The sequence below is a fragment of the Lissotriton vulgaris genome, chromosome 11 (genome assembly GCF_964263255.1).
Source record: "Lissotriton vulgaris chromosome 11, aLisVul1.2, whole genome shotgun sequence".
Lineage (NCBI taxonomy): Eukaryota > Metazoa > Chordata > Amphibia > Caudata > Salamandridae > Lissotriton > Lissotriton vulgaris.
Genome location: NC_141699.1, coordinates 482,214,424 through 482,237,661, shown reverse-complemented (window position 1 = coordinate 482,237,661; position 23,238 = coordinate 482,214,424). Strand labels below are relative to the sequence as shown.

The 23,238-nt window shown below is 44.3% G+C and overlaps 10 non-coding genes across 10 annotated transcripts; all 10 read left to right on the top strand.

Moving 5' to 3' along the window:
• The first annotated feature begins 444 nt into the window (after positions 1 to 444).
• On the top strand, positions 445 to 526 carry TRNAS-UGA (transfer RNA serine (anticodon UGA)). The gene has a single exon. It is a non-coding gene; the product is annotated as a tRNA-Ser (tRNA).
• An 11,664-nt stretch (positions 527 to 12,190) lies between these two features.
• On the top strand, positions 12,191 to 12,272 carry TRNAL-UAA (transfer RNA leucine (anticodon UAA)). The gene has a single exon. It is a non-coding gene; the product is annotated as a tRNA-Leu (tRNA).
• Positions 12,273 to 12,818: 546 nt separating this feature from the next.
• On the top strand, positions 12,819 to 12,900 carry TRNAS-CGA (transfer RNA serine (anticodon CGA)). The gene has a single exon. It is a non-coding gene; the product is annotated as a tRNA-Ser (tRNA).
• Positions 12,901 to 14,067: 1,167 nt separating this feature from the next.
• Positions 14,068 to 14,149, top strand: TRNAS-UGA (transfer RNA serine (anticodon UGA)). Its single transcript has one exon. It is a non-coding gene; the product is annotated as a tRNA-Ser (tRNA).
• A 547-nt stretch (positions 14,150 to 14,696) lies between these two features.
• TRNAS-CGA (transfer RNA serine (anticodon CGA)) lies at positions 14,697 to 14,778 on the top strand. Its single transcript has one exon. It is a non-coding gene; the product is annotated as a tRNA-Ser (tRNA).
• A 543-nt stretch (positions 14,779 to 15,321) lies between these two features.
• On the top strand, positions 15,322 to 15,403 carry TRNAS-CGA (transfer RNA serine (anticodon CGA)). Its single transcript has one exon. It is a non-coding gene; the product is annotated as a tRNA-Ser (tRNA).
• A 543-nt stretch (positions 15,404 to 15,946) lies between these two features.
• TRNAS-CGA (transfer RNA serine (anticodon CGA)) lies at positions 15,947 to 16,028 on the top strand. The gene has a single exon. It is a non-coding gene; the product is annotated as a tRNA-Ser (tRNA).
• A 1,170-nt stretch (positions 16,029 to 17,198) lies between these two features.
• On the top strand, positions 17,199 to 17,280 carry TRNAS-CGA (transfer RNA serine (anticodon CGA)). Its single transcript has one exon. It is a non-coding gene; the product is annotated as a tRNA-Ser (tRNA).
• A 1,794-nt stretch (positions 17,281 to 19,074) lies between these two features.
• Positions 19,075 to 19,156, top strand: TRNAS-CGA (transfer RNA serine (anticodon CGA)). Its single transcript has one exon. It is a non-coding gene; the product is annotated as a tRNA-Ser (tRNA).
• A 2,423-nt stretch (positions 19,157 to 21,579) lies between these two features.
• Positions 21,580 to 21,661, top strand: TRNAS-CGA (transfer RNA serine (anticodon CGA)). Its single transcript has one exon. It is a non-coding gene; the product is annotated as a tRNA-Ser (tRNA).
• Positions 21,662 to 23,238: the final 1,577 nt, after the last annotated feature.

The window sequence follows — 23,238 nt, the reverse complement described above, 5'->3', positions numbered from 1 at the left end:
CAAACTAGATATAAACATTGAGACAATTTCCACACCCAGGAAGTGTTTTAGAGAGCAGGTGGCTCGGAAGGGTTCGTATTCTGGACCTGTCCTACCTGATTTAGACAAGTCATGAAAAGAGTACTTTTTTTTATGAAGCGTGTCTTGTTTAAGCTTTTGGACTCTTTCTGAGTACACTTAAGGGCCCGTTGCCACCGCCTTAATATAGGGAAACGAGGATAGAAATGTGCAGTGATTGATTACCGCTCATCTGTGCCCTGTCACTCACTTTGAGTGATGCGTATTGCTATTTTTATTAATTGTATGAAAGCATGCAAAATAAGTGAGGACAACAGGGCACTGCTGGTACGTGCGCCGTCCTTCCGTTACTTTATTTTTTAGGTCTCGGCCTGACATGAGTAGCGCATGGCTCGTATACGACAACAGTGACATCATACTCATGCAGCTGCGATGGCTGAGTGGTTAAGGTGTTGGACTTGAAATCCAATGGGGTTTCCCCGCGTAGGTTCGAATCCTGCTTGCAGCTTTATGAGATTTTGCATGAACACCATTTGGTTTAGTTAAGTAAATGTTCACTTCTCGTTACGCAATCCTCATCAAGTCACAGAGTTAAACGGCAAAAACTCAAACTAGATGTAAACATTGAGACAATTTCCACACCCAGGAAGTGTTTTAGAGAGCAGGTGGCTCGGAAGGGTTCGTAGTCTGGACCTGTCCTGCCTGATCTAGACAAGTCATGAAAAGAGTACTTTTTTATGAAGCGTGTCTTGTTTAAGCTTTTGGACTCTTTCTGAGTACACTTAAGGGCCCGTTGCCACCGCCGTAATATAGGGAAACGAGGATAGAAATGTGCAGTGATTGATTACCGCTCATCTGTGCCCTGTCACTCATTTTCAGTGATGCATATTGCTATTTTTATTAATTGTATGAAAGTATGCGAAATAAGTGAGGACAACAGGGCACTGCTGGTATGTGCCCCGTCCTTACGTTACTTTATTTTTTAGGTCTCCACCTGACATGAGTAGCGCATGGCTCGTATACGACAACAGTGACATCATACTCACGCAGCTGCGATGGCCAAGTGGTTGAGGCGTTGGCCTTGAAATCCAAAGGGGTTTCCCTGCGTAGGTTCGAGTCCTGCTTGCAGCGGCATGAGATTTTGCATGAACACCATTTGGTTTAGTTAAGTAAATGTTCACTTCTCATTACGCAATCCTCATCAAGTCACAGAGTTAAACTGCAAAAACTCAAACTAGATGTAAACTTTGAGACAATTTCTACACCCAGGAAGTGTTTTAGAGAGTAGGTGGCTCGGAAGGGTTCGTAGTCTGGACCTGTCCTGCCTGACCTAGAGAAGTCATGAAAAGAGTACTTTTTTTTATGAAGCGTGTCTTGTTTAAGCTTTTGGACTCTTTCTGAGTACACTTAAGGGCCCGTTGCCACCACCGTAATATAGGGATACGAGGATAGAAATGTGCAGTGATTGATTACCGCTCATCTGTGCCCTGTTGAGGTTCCGTGACGATTTGAACCCGTGTTTTCAACATTGTCGTAAATACATAATTTTGGTATCAGCGAACCGCAAATGGTCCATTTAGCATATCCTGGTGTTTTCGCTATGCTACGAGCAAGAGTACTCCTGTTACAAACACATTTCTGATCTACCCATGGCATCCATCTTAGATCATGGCAGCCATTTTGTGTTTCTTGCCCTCACATAGACAATGAACACGCAATGACCTCTGATAACTTCATTTCGATTAAGGACACGTAGGCTTAGCCGGCGATTCACCTCTCTAGTGACACGTGCACCTTAGAAAAGAACATGCCGTGGCTGCATGACTCGACAAAGGCTGCCTCCTCTGCCTGAGGCCAGTCCTGCTATACTGGTTCTCGTGTTCGTTGGCCTGATCATGATTAGGCGGCCGAAGCTGGTAGCCTTGCCCATTTACGACCCACAAACATCTCTTATCCTGCTTTTCTATCTTCTGCACCTGGCTATGCTCCTTTCCTTCTGGGCCTTTATTAGGGGGAGGTAACGAAATTTACGATGAGGCGGTCCGGCTCTTGAATGAAATGTTGACATGGGATTGTGATGGAATAGTGGGAACCCCTCTTCGTAATGTTTGACATCAGATATTATCGACGATTCCTGTGCAACGCCAAATATTTATTGTTTAGGACACAAAGGTTTGGGAATGTACTAACATTGTGAAGAATTTGCCTGAAGGCCAATATTTAGTATATAAGGAGCAACCCTTCTTGTACAAATCGAACAGGCTCCTAGATACTGCCCGTGTGTAGTTTCTGTGACTTCTGTGTCCCTGCAGTAATAAACCTTTGGTCTTTGACGCCACCATCGAGAAGCCCGTGTTTCTGTTTATTTGTGCACCGAGACAGGTAGAACTCCGGGGTCTTCGGGTGTTATCCCTGACACCTCTGGACAGAACCAAAAAGTCCAGAACTCCAATTGGCGCCCAACGTGGGGCGACGTCATTCGGTACCGGTCCAAAAGCCTGAAGAGTTCGAGAAGCTTCGTGTGAAGATTCCTGAGGGAGGCGCCCCACTTCATCGATCCCGGCATATCGCAAAAGTGGCCCGACGTTCTCTTCCACGAGGGTTCCCGTTCAGGACGGCTGCAGTGGTCCGTTGCCTTGACCGTCGCCCTGTCTTGGACCCGAGGTGCAGTCCTTAGTACGGCGAGACGTGACGGGTTTCTCCTTGGTGACGTCTTCAGTGCCTCAGTTAAGTATTAAGTGGTTGCTAGTTGGTTACTTCGTGAGGGTTGTTAAAATCCTTTTAGTTCTTGGTTTGGTTTGGTTTCGTAAGATTATCGCTGGTTGTTCTGATTACGATAATCTATTGGTTTAGTTTGGGTATCGATACATTTGTTCGCTTTTGGTAGGCCTAAGTTCTTGGTTCGAGTGCACATTTTTGTTTGTGTTTGTTCGTTCTGTGTTCCGGATTACAAAATGGTAAGTCGGAAAAATTGTATGTTGTCGTGTTTTGGTTGCAACAGTGATTCCCGGTTGGAGGACTCATGTCTGGTTCCTCCGATTGGAACTCCTCTATATGATCTTTATTGTAAACACGGTGTAGGTCCTATATCTTATAATGAGGTGTGGGTCCGATATACGGAAAAAGACGGTGTCCTTAGTTGGCCACTGCATGGTAGTTTTGAACCCGAAGTCCTGGACAATTTAGAAGTGAAATTGTTTAAGAAGAAAGCCCGGCCGGCAATGTTTGATTCTTTCCGTTACTGGCGAAAAGAATCTAAACAGAGAGAAATTAAAAGGTTGAAGAAAGAACAGAAAGAGCAAGAGTTGACTTTAGAACAAGCTGCTAAGCAGCTGCAAGTCAACGAGTCTGAGAAGGCAATAGAGGTGGCTACTAGAGAGCGTAATTTAGCAATAGACAAGTGCTACCCAGCCTTGCTATCGAGTACAACTAAGATAGTAGAGGACCCCGAAAATGATCCTCTGTTGTCTTACTTGTTACGGTCACCCCCACCGTATGCACAGGGTGCTACGGCTCCGCCTGTACCGAATGTTCAATTGCCGGTTGCTGGACAACCTGGTATTCCTGCTCCTGCTCCCCTGAATCAAGTTCCTGTACCTCCTGTGGTCAATGTGAATGATCCTTCGGCACCCCCTCTTCCTGGGTTGCCGGCTTCTTTGCCTATACCTGTATCACTTACACCTACTGTTTCACAAGCTACCTTGCCTGATACTCCAACTGTTCCTGTTCTATCTGTTCCAACTGCTACTGTGTTTTCTACATCTGCTAGTATTATGACTCCGCTTTCTGTTCGTCGAAGAATCACTGATTCTGTCTCTAACATTCTGTCTACCTTCTATAAAAATCTGATTAAGACTCCTACTTCTGACACTGTACAGAGACGTAGTCAGCTCCCAAGTACTGAGGAACGGGAAATCTTAGATTCCACGGCTCTCAGATGGATTTCGAAGAGTAGGAGATATAGTACTAGAGATGTATTAGATACATTTATGCAGTGGAATGAACCAACACAACGATATGTGTTTGACGAGATGTGCTCTCTTTTACGTGAGGAATTAGAAGAAGATGACTCTGACTCAAATTTAGAAGAATTAATTAGTGTTCAAAAAGAGTTTGCTGCTGGTATGATAGTTGGTCAGAATATAAAGGAAGCGATGGAACTAATTTTAAGTTATAGGAATGATCCATCACTCCGTTCACCAAGGGAGTTAGAGAAGAGTAGTACGAAGCAGAATCGCCAATATCCAATGAGGGAGGTTCCACCAATTTGGCGTGAAGCTGTGCAAGCTGACGCACTAAATGGTGTTGTTGCCGCTCCGGCCCAATTCCAGAGAGTGTGGATACACATTCCGTGGAAGCGAGCCGAAGTGTTAGCAGTGAAACAGGCCTTGCCAGATCCGCGTAAGAATCCTGCCGGATACTATAAGGAATTAGCGCAGACAGTTGAGGCTTGTGTAATGAATCTAGCGGACATTGACATGTTATTTGGGAATGTAGTTCCGCAACCAATTTGGGCTAAAATTCGTAAAGAGAATCATCCAGTTGCCCTAGGTGGTGATTGGGCAGCTATCATAGCAGCAGATGGTCAGCAAATAGGTGGTTCCAAACCCGAACCTCTAATTGCTAATCTCCCAGGTAGAATAATTGAATTAATAAAGACTCTGATGCCAGCATTGCGCGTTAATTGGGACAAGTTGTCCGCATGCAGGCAGAAGAAAGACGAAAGTGTCTCCGACTTTTTCACGAGGTTCGAAGAGACTTTTGTAGATCACAGTGGTCAGGATATGAGCACAGAAGGAGGACAGAGATTGTTTGTCGATAAATTTGTACACAATCTGCTACCAGAGCTCTGTAATAAATTGAAAGATTCCGAGAGTGCGTGGGCTGTCTCTACAACTGCGCAAATACTTGCAACTGCACAGTATTATGAAAATAGGGATAAAGAGGAGAAAGAGAAATCAGATAAGAAAACGAAAGATTTAAAGACTAAAGTTCTTTTGCAACAGGCATATCCGCCTCGCATGAATCAGAATAATGCACAGCAAGGGTCATATCAAAGGACAGATTATAGTTCACCGAGGCCGCAATATCAGTGGAACCAGTGTGCCTACTGTAAGAAAGAGGGTCATTATAAGAATGACTGTCCAATCTTTGCGCAGAATAACGCTGCAGCAGCTCAAAGAGGTCGTGGTGGTTCCATGCAAAATTCTAGGGGTTGAGGACGAGGTGCTATGCCTCCACAAACAAACGATCGCCCTTCTAATCACTTTGATCAGCGAAATGGACAGTCTGCTCAACAGAATAGATCTCAACAGTATCACGTTGAAGACTATTGTGAAAATGATGAGGGATTTCAGCAAACTGAATACTAGGACAGCCATGGACAGAGAGAGAGAGTAGTATCAGTTCCAGTGGATCAGAGTGGGCCTTATGTCGCAGTAGCAACATCAGGTGTAGTCGAACCGTTTCTGTTGGATACTGGTGCCGCAAAAAGTTCTATCATTCATGTGAAACTCCCTGGCGCACCTTTGTCCGGCTTAACAAATGTTTCTGTAGGTTTTTCAGGCGCCCCTGTTTACAACCCTGTATCTGGTCCTTTGTCTATTTCTGTTGGACCCCGTCAATTGAAAGCACCTTTGATTTTGACGACAGGTTGTAATGAAAATCTGCTTGGTTTAGACTTGTTAAAACGACTATATGCGACATTGTACTGTTCTCCGGAAGGAGTACAGCTTACGTTGGGTAAAAGAATCACCTCTCCGATGTACTTGTCAATGGATGCACTCCCGCCAGAGCTGCGTTCACTCCCTGATACTCTTTGGGCGACTGGTCCTAATGATGTAGGCCTTTTGGAAATACCACCATATGTAGTCACTTTGAAAGCAAATGTCAAATTTCCACGAATTCCTCAATACAAAATTTCTAGTGAAGGTGAACGTGCACTTTTATTGATTGTGCAAGATTTGATTAAGAAAGGTGTGGTTGAGGAAACTAGAGGAAATGTCTGTACAGTCCTGTATTACCAATTTTGAAACATACTGATCCTTCAAAGCCTCCAGTGTATAGGTTTGTTATCGATCTCAGAGAGGTTAATAAAATCGTGGTTCCGCAGTTGCCTGTGGTTCCAGACATTACTGCATTGTTAACGTTGATTCCTGCCACAGCTACATGGTTTTCAGTTATCGACTTGAAGAATGCCTTTTTCAGCATTCCAATAGCCGAGGAAAGCAGAGATATTTTCGGCTTCTCTCTAGGAGGTCGAAGCTTCAGGTTTAAACGTGCTCCACAAGGCTATTGTGAAAGTCCATCCATTTACAGTCAGGCATTAAAAAGCCAGTTAGATTCCTTTGTACTTCCTCCTGGTTCTGCCCTAGTGCAGTATGTAGATGACCTTCTAGTGGCTGCCGATGACAAGGAAACTTGCAAAGCAGCTACAATTTCGTTATTGCATCATTTGTCTAATTTGAATCATAAGGTGTCACCTTCGAAAATGCAATACTGCTGCCAAGAAGTGACCTACCTAGGTCATCTCTTGTCAAAGGAGGGAAGGAAGTTGACCCCAGAGAGAATAAAAGCAATTACGCAGATGAGTGTTCCCCGCACACAGAGAGAAGTACGTGCCTTTTTAGGTATTACCTCGTACTGTAGGCAGTGGATCCCAAATTTTTCTCTTTTGGCAAAACCATTGGTAGCTTTGACTGGGAAAGGTGTTCCGAGTCCGGTGCCATGGTCTGCTGAATGTCAGGAGAGTTTTTCTGAGTTACGTAATGCACTATGTTCAGCTCCTGTATTGGGTACACCCGATTACAGTAAGCTATTCACGCTCTATGTTCACGAGAGAGAAGGTTGCGCGTTGAGTGTTCTGACACAGAGATTTGGTGATAAACAACGCCCTTGTGCGTATTTTTCATCAACATTAGATCCGGTAGCTAGAGCGTTGCCTAGTTGTTTGAGAGCTACAGCGGCAGCTGCGGCTTCTATTCGACAATCTGCTGGTTTGGTGATGAACAACATGCTAGTGGTCATGGTTCCTCATGCTGTGGATACACTCATGAACCGAACCAAGACGCAACACCTTACCAGTGCTAGATTATCTGGCTACGAGCTGACACTGCTAGCAAGTCATATACAGATCAAAAGATGCAATGTATTGAATCCAGCAACATTGTTGCCGGCTAATCAAGAGTCGAGTGATTCTGAACCCCACGATTGCTGTTTCAGAACCGAGGAGGAGACAAAAGGACGAATTGATTTAAAAGACACTCCGTTGTCAGATCCAGATGGCACGTTGTATGTTGATGGGTCATGCTTTAAATTGGAGAATGGTGATGTGACTGCTGCTTACGCAGTAACGACTTTGAGTACGATTGTGGAGACCGCAAGAGTGAGTCAGAATTCTGCCCAAGCTGCAGAATTAATCGCTCTAACGAGAGCGTGTGTTTTAGCAAAGGGAAAGAGAGTGAATGTGTTCACAGATAGTCAGTACGCATTCGGCGTGGCCCATAGTTTTGGCCGTTTGTGGAAAGAAAGAGGTTTCATTACGTCCCATGGGACTAAGATTCAACATGGTCAGCTAGTTAACGACTTGTTGGAATCTCTAACCTTGCCGACTGAAGTTGCGATTGTGAAATGCAGTGCTCATAAAGCAATCACGGATGATGTTGGTCGTGGGAATGCTTTTGCTGATGAAACCGCTAAACAGACAGCTAGAAATATGATGAGTAGAATGTATGTTGCAACGTCTGCAAGATGGATTTCCGAGTCTGGAATGTGTGAGGACACAGTGGAAAGTGTGAAAGAAATTCAGAAAGAGGTGACTGAGGAGGAAAAGCTTGCATGGAAAGAGAGTACGGGTAAATTGGACTCGAGTGGGTGTTGGATTGATTTGTCAGAACAACAGCGTTGGATGTTGCCTGATGCGTATGTGCTTGCAGTAGTGACGATGGCACATGGAGCAGCACACATTAGTTCTAAAGGGATTTGTAAGATGTTGGCTCCAGTCTGGAAGAATGATGGGATTAGTAAATGTGCAGAGAGAGTGGTGAAAAATTGTATGGTATGCCTGATGCATAATCCTGGCAAGGGAGTCCCCACGCCTGCTGGTCCCTTCGCTCCTCCCTCTTGTCCCTTTGAAGTGATTCAGTTAGACTTCATTCACATGGATCGTTGCAACAACCTAAAATACGTCCTAGTGGTAGTTTGTGCTTTCTCCAGGTGGATCGAAGCATATCCACTGAAGGACAACACTGCCCTATCAACTGCCAAAATCCTTCTCAAGGAATACTTCCCTAGGTATGGAATGCCACGGATTGTATGGTCAGATAACGGAAGTGAGTTTGTAGGGAAAGTTATGCAGAGTGTGTGTGCCGGTTTAGGGATCAAGCAGAAATTTCACAGTGCAAACCATCCCCAGTCTGCTGGTTTAGTTGAGGGTTACAATGGCACCCTTAAGCTAAAACTTGCTAAAATACAGGCATCCACGGGTTTGTCCTGGCCAGACGCACTACCCTTGGCTTTGTTATCCACGAGAGCGACTGTACATTCTAGAGTAGGGCTTAGTCCTTATGAGATAGTTTTTGGTCGTCCCGCTAACGTTTGGGGAGTGCCAAGGCCAAAAGAATTCTGTTCTCTAGAATATCCAATGTTAATTGATTACCTTTACGACTTGACTGCTAAATTGAGTCTTATTCACCAACAGGTTTTCGATGCATTGCCAAAGCCACCGGAGAGTCCAGGTCATCAGCTGAAACCAGGGGACCACGTTGTTGTGCGCAACTTTGCGAGGACGAAAAATCTTCAACCCAGATTTGTCGGCCCCTATCAAGTGCTGCTGGCGACGAGAACTGCTATTCGTGTGGCCGGCCGCAAGAACTGGATTCACACGACGCACGTCAAACGTGTGCCCCTGCCACTTCCTTATGATAACTGGGTGAAGAAGGGAATTGGTGCCTCTGAGTTTGAATGAACACCCAGGTTTATCCCTTTCAGCGATGCCGAACTAATAACTGACACATCGAACTCTGGCTCTCCTCCTGAAACTACTTCTTTGACTCCTGAACACTTGCCCTCTGCATCAGAAGAAACTTTGCCATCTGCGAACTTGAACATTACAACCTCTGCTGAAAATACACTGTTTCCAGATCAAACAGTTCCTGCAAAACTGAGATACAATTTACGGTCTCGCAATATGGACAAATAAAGCAGGAAACTGCCTATTTTTACACATTTAAATTTTGACACTTTGCCTCCAGCCAGGAAGTTTGCTATTGTTTTATTGTTTTAAAATTGCCTTGCCGTCTGGGTAGCCGTAGGGTCGTGGCTGTGTGCCTAGTTGAATCTGCGGGGGTCAGACACAAGGTCGATCTTTCTGTTAGTTCTGGGAACTCCCAGGGCTGATGGAGGCATTTTCATCTACGTACACATCATCAGTGGTCGCGAGCGGATTGTAGAAGATGGAGCTTCCTGAGCTGCAACGAGAAAATGTAATTTATGTTCGCAGAAACAGACTTTACAGAATTCTTCATAGCAAATGTTTTCTGATGCAATGTGCCATTACATTTTTAATTGTTTTGATAACGTTGGTGGGTGGAATCGTCTTTGGTGTGAATTTGATTTTTATGCCAGTAACTACAGTACCTCCCCTCGATCCTACTACTTCTACTGTTTCTTCTATGCATTCTTTTCACTCGTTTCCTGAACATGAGCAAGCTCGACGCTCAGAATTTATCAATAACACATTTGTACAGCTCTTGCACCAACACCAACTGGTAGTTAACACTACAGACTGCTGGGTGTGTGGCTTGATACCCCACACTATGGATAAAGGCATTCCCTACCTGGTTTTGCCTTTTAGCTATAATGTATCATTTCAGGCCTTTCAGACCATTTTTGCCTATGCCCTTGAAACCTATCCTCCGCGTCCACCACGTTCCACTAAATATAACTCTGCCAACAAAGCTTTAGTCCAGGGAATTATTGACATGATCAAGGACGTCAATAATACTCCATCTTACCCTAGAGATGAATTACGAGTATATTTGAGTTGGAACTCTACAGAGTATCGCCTTAGTTTGGGAGAAAGCAAGCGTAAAAGCTCCACTCCAATCTGGGTCGTACCTCACCAAGGTCAGGTCTGTTTGCAAGGAAATGGGAGAAATCCGAGAGCTCAGCTAGGGAGGAGTGAGTGCGTTGAGACTTATGTGTTTCCGTCTAACTCCTCCCCTGCCTTCCTTACTGCTAGGGGTACCTACTTCATTTGTCAAGACAGAGCGTATACATGGTTGCCTGCTGACTTTTCAGGTTCATGTTATATTGCTCGACTGTTGCCTCCAACGTACACTGCTTCTTCAGACTATCACAAGACCAGAGTAGCAAGAGGTGTCTTCAGCAAGGAAGATACCGCTGGTCAGGAAGCTGGAGACTTCTTCAAAGGTTTCCTTCCGTTCTGGGGGCCTATGGCCAATAGTAGAAACATACGTCAGCTAACACGGGTAGTTGAATCTACTATTACCGAAACTGCTGGTGCCCTTAGCAACTTTACAGCTGAGCTTCAGGCGGATCGACTCATGACGTTGCAGAACCGTATGGTTCTAGACGTGATACTTGCAGATCGAGGTGGGGTATGCAGAATGATCCAATCGAGCTGCTGTGTTTTTATTCCCAATAATGCTCCAACAGTCTATGAGGCGATCTCTAAGCTACACAAGATTTCCGACTCTATACACGTAGACAAGGGAAACTGGTCCTTCATGGAGTGGTTTTGGACTCTGATATCAGCGTGGGGATGGAAGGTTCTGATGGTCATTGGTGTCATCTTAGTATTCCTATTCTCATGCTGCCTGATTATCCAGTGTGGTCCCGCTCTGTGTAGTCTCTGTGCTCCAACCTGTTTCAGAAAACCACCTGCGTTTGGAGAAAAGGCGCGAGAAAGGATGATGATACAGCAACATGTCACTGACCTGATGAGCATAGAACTAGACTCTGACATAGACTGAGTAATTGCCTATGTAAGGGCAAAAGGAGGGTCTGAGGTTCCGTGACGATTTGAACCTGTGTTGTCAACATTGTCGTAAATACATAATTTTGGTATCAGCGAACCGCAAATGGTCCATTTAGCATATCCTGGTGTTTTCGCTATGCTACGAGCAAAAGTACTCCTGTTACAAACACATTTCTGATCTACCCATGGCATCCATCTTAGATCATGGCAGCCATTTTGTGTTTCTTGCCCTCACATAGACAATGAACACGCAATGACCTCTGATAACTTCATTTCGATTAAGGACACGTAGGCTTAGCCGGCGATTCACCTCTCTAGTGACACGTGCACCTTAGAAAAGAACATGCCGTGGCTGCATGACTCGACAAAGGCTGCCTCCTCTGCCTGAGGCCGTTCCTGCTATACTGGTTCTCGTGTTCGTTGGCCTGATCATGATTAGGCGGCCGAAGCTGGTATCCTTGCCCATTTACGACCCACAAACATCTCTTATCCTGCTTTTCTATCTTCTGCACCTGGCTATGCTCCTTTCCTTCTGGGCCTTTATTAGGGAGAGGTAACGAAATTTACGATGAGGCGGTCCGGCTCTTGAATGAAATGTTGACGTGGGATTGTGATGGAATAGTGGAACCCCTCTCCGTAATGTTTGACATCAGATATTATCGACGATTCCTGTGCAACGCCAAATATTTATTGTTTAGGACACAAAGGTTTGGGAATGTACTAACATTGTGAAGAATTTGCCTGAAGGCCAATATTTAGTATATAAGGAGCAACCCTTCTTGTACAAATCGAACAGGCTCCTAGATACTGCCCGTGTGTAGTTTCTGTGACTTCTGTGTCCCTGCAGTAATAAACCTTTGGTCTTTGACGCCACCATCGAGAAGCCCGTGTTTCTGTTTATTTGTGCACCGAGACAGGTAGAACTCCGGGGTCTTCGGGTGTTATCCCTGACACCTCTGGACGGAACCAAAAAGTCCAGAACTCCACTGTCACTCACTTTGAGTGATGCGTATTGCTATTTTTATAAATTGTATGAAAGCATGCAAAATAAGTGAGGACAACAGGGCACTGCTGGTACGTGCCCCGTCCTTCTGTTACTTTATTTTTTATGTCGCGGCCTGACGTGAGTAGTGCATGGCTCGTATACGACAACTGTGACATCATGCTCACGCAGCTGATATGGCCGAGTGGTTAAGGCGTTGGACTTAAAATCCAATGGGGTTTCCCCGCGTAGGTTCGAATCCTGCTTGCAGCGTCATGAGATTTTGCATTAACACCATTTGGTTTAGTTAAGTAAATGTTCACTTCTTGTTACGCAATCCTCATCAAGTCACAGAGTTAAACAGAAAAAACTCAAACTAGATGTAAACATTGAGACAATTTCCACACCCAGGAAGTGTTTTAGAGAGCAGGTGCCTCGGAAGAGTTCATAGTCTGGACCTGTCGTGCATGACCTAGACAAGTCACGAAAAGAGTAATTATTTTTTTTATGAAGCGTGTCTTGTTTAGGCTTTTGGACTCTTTCTTAGTACACTTAAGGGCCCGTTACCACCGCCGTAATATAGGGAAAAGAGGGTAGAAATGCGCAGTGATTGATTACCGCTCATCTGTGCCCTGTCACTCACTTTGAGTGATGCTTGTTGCTATTTTTATTAATTGTATGAAAGCATTCAAAATAAGTGGGGGATACAGGGCACTGCTGGTACGTGCCCCGTCCTTCCGTTACTTTATTTTTTTGGTCTCGGCCTGACATGAGCAGAGCATGGCTCGTATACGACAACAGTGACATCATACTCATGCAGCTGCGATGGCCGAGTGGTTAAGGCGTTGGACTCGAAATCCAATGGGGTTTCCCTGCGCAGGTTCGAATCCTGCTTGCAGTGTAGTGTGATTTTGCATGAACACCATTTGGTTTAGTTAAGGAAATGTTCACTTCTCGTTACGCAATCCTCATCAAGTCACAGAGTTAAATGGCAAAAACTCAAACTAAATGTAAACATTGAAACTATTTCCACACCTAGGAAGTGTTTTAGAGAGCAGGTGGCTCGGAAGGGTTTGTAGTCTGGACCTATCCTGCCTGATCTAGACAAGTTACGAAAAGAGTAATTTTTTTTATGAAGCGTGTCCTGTTTAGGCTTTTGGACTCTTTCTGAGTACAATTAAGGGCCCATTGCCACCGCCGTAATATAGGGAACCGAGGGTAGAAATGTGCAGTGATTGATTACCGCTCATCTGTGCCCTGTCACTCACTTTGAGTGATGCGTATTGCTATTTTTATTAATTGTATGAAAGTATGCGAAATAAGTGAGGACAACAGGGCACTGCTGGTACGTGCTCGTCCTTCCGTTACTTTATTTTTTATGTCTCGGCCTGACATGAGTAGCGCATGGCTTGTATACGACAACAGTGACATTATACTCATGCAGCTGCGATGGCTGAGTGGTTAAGGTGATGGACTTGAAATCCAATGGGGTTTCCCTGCGTAGGTTCGAATCCTGCTTGCAGCGTCGTGAGATTTTGCATGAACACCATTTGGTTTAGTTAAGTAAATGTTCACTTCTCGTTACGCAATCCTCATCAAGTCACAGAGTTAAACGGCAAAAACTCAAACTAGATGTAAACATTGAGACAATTTCCACACCCAGGAAGTGTTTTAGAGAGCAGGTGGCTCGGAAGGGTTCGTAGTCTGGACCTGTCCTGCCTGATCTAGACAAGTCATGAAAAGAGTACTTTTTTTTATGAAGCGTGTCTTGTTTAAGCTTTTGGACTCTTTCTGAGTACACTTAAGGGTCCGTTGCCACCGCCTTAATATAGGGAAACGAGGATAGAAATGTGCAGTGATTGATTACCGCTCATCTGTGCCCTGTCACTCACTTTGAGTGATGGGTATTGCTATTTTTATTAATTGTATGAAAGCATGCAAAATAAGTGAGGACAACAGGGCACTGCTGGTACGTGCCCCGTCCTTCTGTTACTTTATTTTTTATGTCTCGGCCTGACGTGAGTAGTACATGGCTCGTATACGACAACTGTGACATCATATTCACGCAGCTGCGATGGCCGAGTGGTAAAGGCGTTGGACTTGAAATCCAATGGAGTTTCCCCGCGAAGGTTCGAATCCTGCTTGCAGCGTCATGAGATTTTGCATGAACACCATTTGGTTTAGTTAAGTAAATGTTCACTTCTCATTACGCAATCCTAATCAAGTCACAGAGTTAAACGGCAAAAATTCAAACTAGATGTAAACATTGAGACAATTTCCACACCCAGGAAGTGTTTTAGAGAGCAGGTGGCTCGGAAGGGTTCATAGTCTGGACCTGTCCTGCATGATCTAGACAAGTCACGAAAAGAGTAATTATTTTTTTTATGAAGCGTGTCTTGTTTAGGCTTTTGGACTCTTTCTTAGTACACTTAAGGGCCCGTTACCACCGCCGTAATATAGGGAAAAGAGGGTAGAAATGCGCAGTGATTGATTACCGCTCATCTGTGCCCTGTCACTCACTTTGAGTGATGCTTGTTGCTATTTTTATTAATTGTATGAAAGCATTCAAAATAAGTGGGGGATACAGGGCACTGCTGGTACGTGCCCTGTCCTTCCGTTACTTTATGTTTTTTGGTCTCGGCCTGACATGAGTAGCGCATGGCTCGTATACGACAACAGTGACATCATACTCATGCAGCTGCGATGGCCGAGTGGTTAAGGCGTTGGACTCGAAATTCAATGGGGTTTCCCTGCGCAGGTTCGAATCCTGCATGCAGCGTAGTGTGATTTTGCATGAACACCATTTGGTTTAGTTAAGGAAATGTTCACTTCTCGTTACGCAATCCTCATCAAGTCACAGAGTTAAATGGCAAAAACTCAAACTAGATGTAAACATTGAAACTATTTCCACACCTAGGAAGTGTTTTAGAGAGCAGGTGGCTCGGAAGCGTTTGTAGTCTGGACCTATCCTGCCTGATCTAGACAAGTTACGAAAAGAGTAATTTTTTTTATGAAGCGTGTCTTGTTTAGGCTTTTGGACTCTTTCTGAGTACAATTAAGGGCCTGTTGCCACCGCCGTAATATAGGGAAACGAGGGTAGAAATGTGCAGTGATTGATTACCGCTCATCTGTGCCCTGTCACTCACTTTGAGTGATGCGTATTGCTATTTTTATTAATTGTATGAAAGTATGCGAAATAAGTGAGGACAACAGGGCACTGCTGGTACGTGCCCCGTCCTTCCGTTACTTTATTTTTTAGGTCTCGGCCTGACATAAGTAGCGCATGGCTCGTATACGACAACAGTGACATCATACTCATGCAGCTGCGATGGCTGAGTGGTTAAGGCGTTGGACTCGAAATCCAAAGGGGATTCCCTACGCAGGTTCGAATCCTGCTTGCAGGGTAGTGTGATTTTGCATGAACACCATTTGGTTTAGTTAAGTAAATGTTCACTTCTCGTTACGCAATCCTCATCAAGTCACAGAGTTAAACGGCAAAAACTCAAACTAGATGTAAACATTGAGACAATTTCCACACCCAAGCAGTGTTTTAGAGAGCAGGTGGCTCGGAAGGGTTCGTAGTCTGGACCTGTCCTGCCTGATCTAGACAAGTCATGAAAAGAGTACTTTTTTTTATGAAGCGTGTCTTGTTTAAGCTTTTGAACTCTTTCTGAGTACACTTAAGGGCCCGTTGCCACCACCGTAATATAGGGAAACGAGGATAGAAATGTGCAGTGATTGATTACCGCTCATCGGTGCCCTGTCACTCACTTTGAGTGATGCGTATTGCTATTTTTATTAATTGTATGAAAGCATGCAAAATAAGTGAGGACAACAGGGCACTGCTGGTACGTGCCCCGTCCTTCTGTTACTTTATTTTTTTGGTCTCGGCCTGACATGAGCAGAGTATGGCTCGTATACGACAACAGTGACATCATACTCATGCAGCTGCGATGGCTGTGTGGTTAAGGCGTTGGACTCGAAATCCAATGGGGTTTCACTGCACAGGTTCGAATCCTGCTTGCAGCGTAGTGTGATTTTGCATGAACACCATTTGGTTTAGTTAAGGAAATGTTCACTTCTCGTTACGCAATCCTCATCAAGTCACAGAGTTAAATGGCGAAAACTCAAACTAGATGTAAACATTGAAACTATTTCCACACCTAGGAAGTGTTTTAGAGAGCAGGTGGCTCGGAAGGGTTTGTAGTCTGGACCTATCCTGCCTGATCTAGACAAGTTGCAAAAAGAGTAATTTTTTTAATGAATCGTGTCTTGTTTAGGCTTTTGGACTCTTTCTGAGTACAATTAAGGGCTCGTTGCCACCGCCGTAATATAGGGAAACGAGGGTAGAAATGTGCAGTGATTGATTACCGCTCATCTGTGCCCTGTCACTCACTTTGAGTGATGCGTATTGCTATTTTTATTAATTGTATGAAAGTATGCGAAATAAGTGAGGACAACAGGGCACTGCTGGTACGTGCACCGTCCTTCCGTTACTTTATTTTTTAGGTCTCGGCCTGACATGAGTAGCGCATGGCTCGTATACGACAACAGTGACATCATACTCAAGCAGCTGCGATGGCTGAGTGGTTAAGGTGTTGGACTTGAAATCTAATGGGGTTTCCCCGCGTAGGTTCGAATCCTGCTTGCAGCGTCATGAGATTTTGCGTGAACACCATTTGGTTTAGTTAAGTAAACGTTCACTTCTCATTACGCAATCCTCATCAAGTCACAGAGTTAAACTGCAAAAACTCAAACTAGATGTAAACATTGAGACAATTTCCACACCCAGGAAGTGTTTTAGAGAGCAGGTGGCTCGGAAGGGTTCGTAGTCTGGACCTGTCCTGCCTGATCTAGACAAGTCATGAAAAGAGTAATTATTTTTTTTATGAAGCGTGTCTTGTTTAAGCTTTTGGACTCTTTCTGAGTACACTTAAGGGCCCGTTGCCACCGCCGTAATATAGGGAAACGAGGATAGAAATGTGCAGTGATTGATTACCACTCATCTGTGCCCTTTCACTCACTTTGAGTGATGCATGTCGCTATTTTTATTAATTGTATGAAAGCATGCAAAATAAGTGAGGACAACAGGGCACTGCTGGTACGTGCCCCGTCCTCTGTTCATTTTTTTTTTTGGTCTCGGCCTGACATGAGCAGAGTATGGCTCGTATACGACAACAGTGACATCCTACTCATGCAGCTGCGATGGCCGAGTGGTTAAGGCGTTGGACTCGAAATCCAATGGGGTTTCCCTGCGCAGGTTCGAATCCTGCTTGCAGCGTAGTGTGATTTTGCATGAACACCATTTGGTTTAGTTAAGGAAATGTTCACTTCTCGTTACGCAATTCTCATCAAGTCACAGAGTTAAATGGCAAAAACTCAAACTAGATGTAAACATTGAAACTATTTCCACACCTAGGAAGTGTTTTAGAGAGCAGGTGGCTCGCAAGGGTTTGTAGTCTGGACCTATCCTGCCTGATCTAGACAAGTTACGAAAAGAGTAATTTTTTTTATGAAGCGTGTCTTGTGTAGGCTTTTGGACTCTTTCTGGGTACAATTAAGGGCCTGTTGCCACTGCCGTAATATAGGGAAACGAGGGTAGAAATGTGCAGTGATTGATTACCGCTCATCTGTGCCCTGTCACTCACTTTGAGTGATGCGTATTGCTATTTTTAATAATTGTATGAAAGTATGCGAAATAAGTGAGGACAACAGGGCACTGCTGGTACGTGCCCCGTCCTTCCGTTACTTTATTTTTTAGGTCTCGGCCTGACATGAGCAGCGCATGGCTCGTATACGACAACAGTGACGTCATACTCATGCAGCTGCGATGGCCGAGTGGTTAATGTGTTGGACTTGAAATCCAATGGGGTTTCCCCGCTAGGGTGGAATCCTGCTTGCACCGTCATGAGATTTTACATGAACACCATTTGGTTTAGTTAAGTAAATGTTCACTTCTCGTTACGCAATCCTCATCAAGTCACAGAGTTAAACGGCAAAAACTCAAACTAGATGTAAACATTGAGACAATTTCCACACCCAGGAAGTGTTTTAGAGAGCAAGTGGCTCGGAAGGGTTCGTAGTCTGGACCTGTCCTGCCTGATCTAGACAAGTCATGAAAAGAGTACTTTTTTTATGAAGTGTGTCTTGTTTAAGCTTTTGGACTCTTTCTGAGTACACTTAAGGGCCCGTTGCCACCGACGTAATATAGGGAAACGAGGATAGACATGTGCAGTGATTGATTACCGCTCATCTGTGCCCTGTCACTCACTTTGAGTGATGCGTATTGCTATTTTTATTAATTGTATGAAAGCATGCAAAATAGGTGAGGACAACAGGGCACTGCTGGTACGTGCCCTGTCCTTCTGTTGCTTTATTTTTTATGTCTCGGCCTGACGTGAGTAGTGCATGGCTCGTATACGACAACTGTGACATCATACTCACGCAGCTGCGATGGCCGAGTGGTTAAGGCGTTGGACTTGAAATCCAATGGAGTTTCCCCATGTAGGTTCAAATCCTGCTTGCAGCGTCATGAGATTTTGCATGAACACCATTTGGTTTAGTTGAGTAAATGTTCACTTCTCATTACGCAATCCTCATCAAGTCACAGAGTTAAACGGCAAAAACTCAAACTAGATGTAAACATTGAGACAATTTCCACACCCAGGAAGTGTTTTAGAGAGCAGGTGGCTCGGAAGGGTTCGTAGTCTGGACCTGTCCTGCCTGATCTAGACAAGTCATGAAAAGAGTAATTATTTTTTTTATGAAGTGTGTCTTGTTTAAGCTTTTGGACTCTTTCATAGTACACTTAAGGGCCCGTTACCACCGCCGTAATATAGGGAAAAGAGGGTAGAAATGCGCAGTGATTGATTACCGCTCATCGGTGCCCTGTCACTCACTTTGAGTGATGCGTATTGCTATTTTTATTAATTGTATGAAAGCATGCAAAATAAGTGAGGACAACAGGGCACTGCTGGTACGTGCCCCGTCCTTCTGTTACTTTATTTTTTTGGTCTCGGCCTGACATGAGCAGAGTATGGCTCGTATACGACAACAGTGACATCATACTCATGCAGCTGCGATGGCTGAGTGGTTAAGGCGTTGGACTCGAAATCCAATGGGGTTTCACTGCGCAGGTTCGAATCCTGCTTGCAGCGTAGTGTGATTTTGCATGAACACCATTTGGTTTAGTTAAGGAAATGTTCACTTCTCGTTACGCAATCCTCATCAAGTCACAGAGTTAAACGGCAAAAACTCAAACTAGATTTAAACATTGAGACAATTTCCACACCCAGGAAGTGTTTTAGAGAGCAGGTGGCTCGGAAGGGTTCGTAGTCTGGAACTGTCCTGCCTGATCTAGACAAGTTGCGAAAAGAGTAATTTTTTTAATGAATCGTGTCTTGTTTAGGCTTTTGGACTCTTTCTGAGTACAATTTAGGGCTCGTTGCCACCGCCGTAATATAGGGAAACGAGGGTAGAAATGTGCAGTGATTGATTACCGCTCATCTGTGCCCTGTCACTCACTTTGAGTGATGCGTATTGCTATTTTTATTAATTGTATGAAAGCATGCAAAATAAGTGAGGACAACAGGGCACTGCTGGTACGTGCCCCGTCCTTCTGTTACTTTATTTTTTATGTCTCGGCCTGACGTGAGTAGTGCATGGCTAGTATACGACAACTGTGACATCATACTCACGCAGCTGCGATGGCTGAGTGGTTAAGACATTGGACTTGAAATCCAATGGGGTTTCCCCGCATAGGTTCGAATCCTGTTTGCAGCATCATGAGATTTTGCATGAACACCATTTGGTTTAGTTAAGTAAATGTTCACTTCTCGTTACGCAATCCTCATCAAGTCACAGAGTTAAACGGCAAAAACTCAAACTAGATTTAAACATTGAGACAATTTCCACACCCAGGAAGTGTTTTAGAGAGCAGGTGGCTCGGAAGGGTTCGTAGTCTGGACCTGTCCTGCATGATCTAGACAAGTCACGAAAAGAGTAATTATTTTTTTATGAAGCGTGTCTTGTTTAGGCTTTTGGACTCTTTCTTAGTACACTTAAGGGCCCGTTACCACCGCCGTAATATAGGGAAAAGAGGGTAGAAATGCGCAGTGATTGATTACCGCTCATCTGTGCCCTGTCACTCACTTTGAGTGATGCTTGTTGCTATTTTTATTAATTGTATGGAAGCATTCAAAATAAGTGGGGGATACAGGGCACTGCTGGTACGTGCCCCGTCCTGCCGTTACTTTAATTTTTAGGTCTCGGCCTGACGTGAGCAGCGTATGGCTCGTATACGACAACAGTGACATCATACTCATGTAGCCGCGATGGCTGAGTAGTTAAGGAGTTGGACTCGAAATCCAATCTGGTTTCCCTGCGCAGGTTCGAATCCTGCTTGCTGGGTAGTGTGATTTTGCATGAACACCATTTAGTTTAGATAAGTAAATGTTCACTTCTCGTTACGCAATCCTCATCAAGTCACAGAGTTAAATGGAAAAAACTCAAACTAGATGTAAACATTGAGACAATTTCCACACCCAGGAGGTGTTTTAGAGAGCTGGTGGCTCGGAAGGGTTTGTAGTCTGGACCTGTCCTGCCTGATCTAGACAAGTCATGAAAAGAGTACTTTTTTTATGAAGCATGTCTTGTTTAGGCTTTTGGACTCTTTCTTAGTACACTTAAGGGCCCGTTACCACCGCCGTAATATAGGGAAAAGTGGGTAGAAACATGCAGTGATTGATTACCACTCATCTGTGCCCTTTCACTACACTTTGAGTGATGCATGTTGCTATTTTTATTAATTGTATGAAAGCATGCAAAATAAGTGAGGACAACAGGGCACTGCTGGTATGTGCCCCGTCCTTCCGTTACTTTATTTTTTTGGTCTCGGCCTGACATGAGCAGAGCATGGCTCGTATACGACAACAGTTACATCATACTTATGCAGCTGTGATGGCCGAGTGGTTAAGGCGTTGGACTTTAAATCCAATATAGTTTCCCCACGTAGGTTCGAATCCTGCTTGCAGCATCATGAGATTTTGCATGAACACCATTTGGTTTAGTTAAGTAAATGTTCACTTCTCATTACGCAATCCTCATCAAGTCACAGAGTTAAACGGCAAAAACTCAAACTAGATGTAAACATTGAGACAATTTCCACACCCAGGAAGTGTTTTAGAGAGCAGGTGGCTCGGAAGGGTTCGTAGTCTGGACCTGTCCTGCCTGATCTAGACAAGTCATGAAAAGAGTAATTATTTTTTTTATGAAGCATGTCTTGTTTAAGCTTTTGGACTCTTTCTTAGTACACTTAAGGGCCCGTTACCACCGCCGTAATATAGTGAAAAGAGGGAAGAAATGCGCAGTGATTGATTACCGCTCATCTGTGCCCTGTCACTCACTTTGAGTGATGCTTGTTGCTATTTTTATTAATTGTATGAAAGCATGCAAAATAAGTGAGGAAAACAGGGCACTGCTGGTACGTGCCCCGTCCTTCTGTTACTTTAATTTTTAGGTCTCGGCCTGACGTGAGCAGAGTATGGCTCGTATACGACAACAGTGACATCATACTCATGCAGCTGCGATGGCTGAGTGGTTAAGGCGTTGGACTCGAAATTCAATCTGGTTTCCCTGCGCAGGTTCGAATCCTGCTTGCAGCGTAGTGTGATTTTGCATGAACACCATTTGGTTTAGTTAAGTAAATGTTCACTTCTCGTTACGCAATCCTCATCAAGTCACAGAGTTAAATGGAAAAAACTCAAACTAGATGTACACTTTGAGACAATTTCCACACCCAGGAAGTGTTTTAGAGAGCTGGTGGCTCGGAAGGGTTTATAGTCTGGACCTGTCCTGCCTGATCTAGACAAGTCATGAAAGGAGTACTTTTTTTTATGAAGCATGTCTTGTTTAGGCTTTTGGACTCTTTCTTAGTACACTTAAGGGCCCGTTACCACCGCCGTAATATAGGGAAAAGTGGGTAGAAACATGCAGTGATTGATTACCACTCATCTGTGCCCTTTTACTCACTTTGAGTGATGCATGTTGCTATTTTTATTAATTGTATGAAAGCATGCAAAATAAGTGAGGACAACAGGGCACTGCTGGTACGTGGCCCGTCCTTCCGTTACTTTATTTTTTTGGTCTCGGCCTGACATGAGCAGAGCATGGCTCGTATACGACAACAGTGACATCATACTCATGCAGCTGCGATGGCCGAGTGGTTAAGGTGTTGGACTTGAAATCCAATGGGGTTTTTCCGCGTACGTTCGAATCCTGCTTGCAGCGTCATGAGATTTTGCATGAACACCATTTGGTTTAGTTAAGTAAATGTACAATTCTCGTTACGCAATTCTCATCAAGTCACAGAGTTAAACGGCAAAAACTCAAACTAGCTGTAAACATTGAGACAATTTCCACACCCAGGAAGTGTTTTAGAGAGCAGGTGGCTCGGAAGGGTTCGTAGTCTGGACCTGTCCTGCCTGATCTAGACAAGTCATGAAAAGAGTACTTTTTTTTATGAAGCGTTTCTTGTTTAAGCTTTTGGACTCTTTCTGAGTACACTTAAGGGCCCGTTGCCACCGCCGTAATATAGGGAAACAAGGATAGAAATGTGCAGTGATTGATTACTGCTCATCTGTGCCCTGTCACTCATTTTGAGTGATGCGTATTGCTATTTTTATTAATTGTATGAAAGCATGCAAAATAAGTGAGGACAACAGGGCACTGCTGGTACGTGCCCCGTCCTTATGTTACTTTATTTTTTATGTCTCGGCCTGACGTGAGTAGTGCATGGCTAGTATACGACAACTGTGACATCATACTCACGCAGCTGCGATGGCCGAGTGGTTAAGACATTGGACTTGAAATCCAATGGGGTTTCCCCGTGAAGGTTCGAATCCTGCTTGCAGCGTCATGAGATTTTGCATGAACACCATTTGGTTTAGTTAAGTAAATGTTCACTTCTCGTTACGCAATCCTCATCAAGTCACATAGTTAAACGGCAAAAACTCAAACTAGATGTAAACATTGAGACAATTTCCACACCCTGGAAGTGTTTTAGAGAGAAGGTAGCTCGGAAGGGTTCGTAGTCTGGACCTGTCCTGCATGATCTAGACAAGTCATGAAAAGAGTAATTATTTTTTTATGAAGCGTGTCTTGTTTAGGCTTTTGGACTCTTTCTTAGTACACTTAAGGGCCCGTTACCACCGCCGTAATATTGGGAAAAGAGGGTAGAAAT